Source organism: Myotis davidii, unplaced genomic scaffold (genome assembly GCF_000327345.1).
Source record: "Myotis davidii unplaced genomic scaffold, ASM32734v1 scaffold438, whole genome shotgun sequence".
Lineage (NCBI taxonomy): Eukaryota > Metazoa > Chordata > Mammalia > Chiroptera > Vespertilionidae > Myotis > Myotis davidii.
The window spans coordinates 3,647,234-3,650,503 of NW_006290031.1; positions in this window are offsets into that span (position 1 = coordinate 3,647,234).

The following is a 3,270-nucleotide window of genomic DNA, read 5'->3' on the forward strand; positions in this document are numbered from 1 at the left end:
GCTTCTGAAAGCAGGTATCCGGTTTGTTTGGGTTCTATAATCGAAACACTGTTTCAACTCCAGCTCTGAGATCCCAGCTGGCTGAAAGCAGGTTTCTGGGGTTTTGTTTATCTTCTATATTTGTAACAATGTTTCAAACTGCAAGCTCAGAGGCCGGCAGCGGCAGCCGGGCAACGTTGGAGTCCTCTGTCACTGAAGCAACCAAGCCTCATGTTAGCTTCAAGCTGCCTGGCTGCCGGCCGCCATCTTGGCTGGCCGTTAATTTGCATATTGCCCTGATTAGCCAATGGGAAGGGTAGCGGGCGTACGGCTAATTGCCATGTTTCTCTTTTATTAGATAGGATAGTATAACATATAATTATATATTTTCATATATACATGTACATATACACATATATAACCCCAAGGCTTTGGTCAAGCTAACTAAGATATTCTTTTTGCTTTAAGGAAGTTGAAAAATACACATTGGACGTTCTTCAATCAGTTGTTTTACTTAGCTTCTGTTTCTTCAATAAGGTAAGATATATAATAATCTCTGTGTTCTGTCATTTGAGTTTTTAAATTTTAAAAAATTTCATCTCCTCTACACATATTTATAGTTTAATATGTGTATTTTTTCTTATACTACTCTCAGGGTTTTCTTATAGGATGTAAAATTTTGATTCTTTTCATAATTTACTTATTATTTGCTATATTTTCAAAATTTACTCATGACTTGCTAAAAATTATCAAAACTAGTGTCTGTTCATAAACTCACAACTTTTCTTCATTGACCTTTATTTCTCTATTGACATGACATGATTTGGTTTTAAATATTTAAAGTAGATCATATTATGAGGTAGGCTGCATTTGCTTCATCACTTCTAACTTCCTTTCTCCAATCTAGTAGTTCTATTTGCCTTCAGAATAAAACTTAATATTCTTGCCTGCATATATCTCCTTATGGATTTTAGAAATATTTTATATAATTTATTTAAATTCTGTTGGAATTTTAAGTTGAAATATGTTAAATTTATAAATTAACTTGGCAAGATCAGATATTTCCATAACAATTAGTATTTCTAGCTAAGAACATAGTGTGTCTATCTATTAATTAATCTTTTAAACATGACAAACCATAATAATAGTCCTTTCTACTACTTTCCTGATTTAAAAAATTGAAACTAGAGGTCTGGTGCATGAAATTTGTGCAAGGTGCTTGGGGGGGTGGGGTGGGCCCACAGCCCTGCCTCCCACCCACTGATCATTCTGGAAGGTCATTCCAGAAGCACATTCCACCATCCAGTCTAATTAGCATATTAGCTCTTTATTTATATAGGATTTTCAATGAGCATTTGTAACTTTCTTTATTTCTCCTAATCCAGTCCTCATGAAGTATATACCTAAATAGAATAATATTGCTTGCTGTTGCTAATAAAATTTCATACTTTTCAATATTTTTTGCTGTGACAAATGCTAGTTAATAAGATATATTTAATTTTATTTATAAGTCACATAATCATGTATTCTTTTAGCCTATTTTAATTCATTTATTTTTTGCTTGAGTTTATTTTGTCAGTCTTCTTGTTATGGATGATACTTCTGAAGGAATTATTATCAGAATACCATGCTATTAATATGCTGGGTTTAAAGTGAGGCTGTAGAACTGAGGGAAACACTCCTTGTGGTTGCTAATACTTTTATACTTAGAATAAGTCAAAATGAGAAAATAGCAGAGTGCTCTCAATATTAAGGTATTGTTATTAATATGCTTTCCATTATTAATATGTATGGAATGTTATTTTATGATATCAGATAGAAATGAAACATAATAGATTTCATGGGTTTTTATATTCCTATAAACATGTACTCTTTTGTAGATATCATAGTAAATTATCCTCAGGGCTTTCGGTGTTTTGGGAATCTATCTAATCTAATACTTCTCTCATTATACATCAATCTCTAGACTTTTACCTCCCTAGAATCTCCCATATTTGTAATATGCATTTCCTGTAACAAATTTCTATTTATCATTAATCATATTTACTCTACCAATTAAGCTTTAACTAATATATTCAGTAACATCGTTTTAAATAACCTGGTGATCTTAAAATTTTATCTTATTACTTCTTTTAATTATTTTAAAATTTATCATTTAAAAATTATACTGTTTATTCTGTATCTGAAAAACCTATTATCTAAAGTCATAAGCATAGCATTGACCCTGGTTGGGTTGCTCAGTTGATTGAGCATTGTTTGTGATAAATTATCTATTGAGACTGACTATCTACACTAATAAAAGAGAAAGATGGTAATTGGCATACAACCACTACCCTTCCCATTGGCTAATCCCCCTGTCACTCACAGAGTAGGGCCGAGATATGCAAATTAACTGGCAGCCAAGGTGGCAGCCGGCAGCCAGGCAGCTGATGCGAACAGGGAGGTTTGCTTGCTTCAGTGACGGAGGACTCCAATGTTCCCCGCCTGACTTGCCAGCCTCTCAGCTGCAACGCTAAGCAATTATGTTGCGAATAAAGAAGCTAAAAAGACCCCAGAAACCTGCTTTACTCAGTGGAGCTTCAGCCAGCCAGACCGCAACATTGTATCAAATACAGACGGTAAACAAAGGCCAGAAACCTGTTTTCAGCAGCCGAGGCCTCAGAGCTAAAGCTGGCCCAGAAAAAAAGAAAAAAAGGAGCAGTTGGGAACTTCAGTCCCAGCCTTAAAACAGCCCTCAGCCCCTCTGCCAGACTGCCCAGGACCCCAGTGGGGACCCCCACCCTGAAGGGGGTGTGACCAGCTGCAAACAGCCATCATCCCCTCACCCAGGCTGGCCAGGCACCCCAGTGGCGACCCCCACCCTGATCCAGGACACCCTTCAGGGCAAACCAGCCAGCCCCACTGCTGCACCAGGCCTCTATTCTATATTGTAAAAGGGTAATATGCCTCCCAGCACCGGGATCAGCGGAGCTGAGAGGCCTCCTGGCACTGGGATCAGCATGACAGGGGGCAGCGCCCAAACCACCTGATCGTCCTGCAGCTCTGTGTGTGACAGGGGACGGGGCCCCATCCCCTTGTTCCGCCCTGCTCTGAGTGTGACGGGGAGGTGCCCCAACTCCCCTATCGGCCCTACTCTGTGAGTGACAGGGGGGAGCTCTTCAACCCCCTGATGGGCCCTGCTCTGTGCATGACAGGGGGCAGCGCCCCAACCCCCCTGATGGGCCCTGCTGTGTGTGTGACAGGGGGCAGTGCCCCAACCCCCTGATTGGCCCTGCTCTGTGCATGACAGGG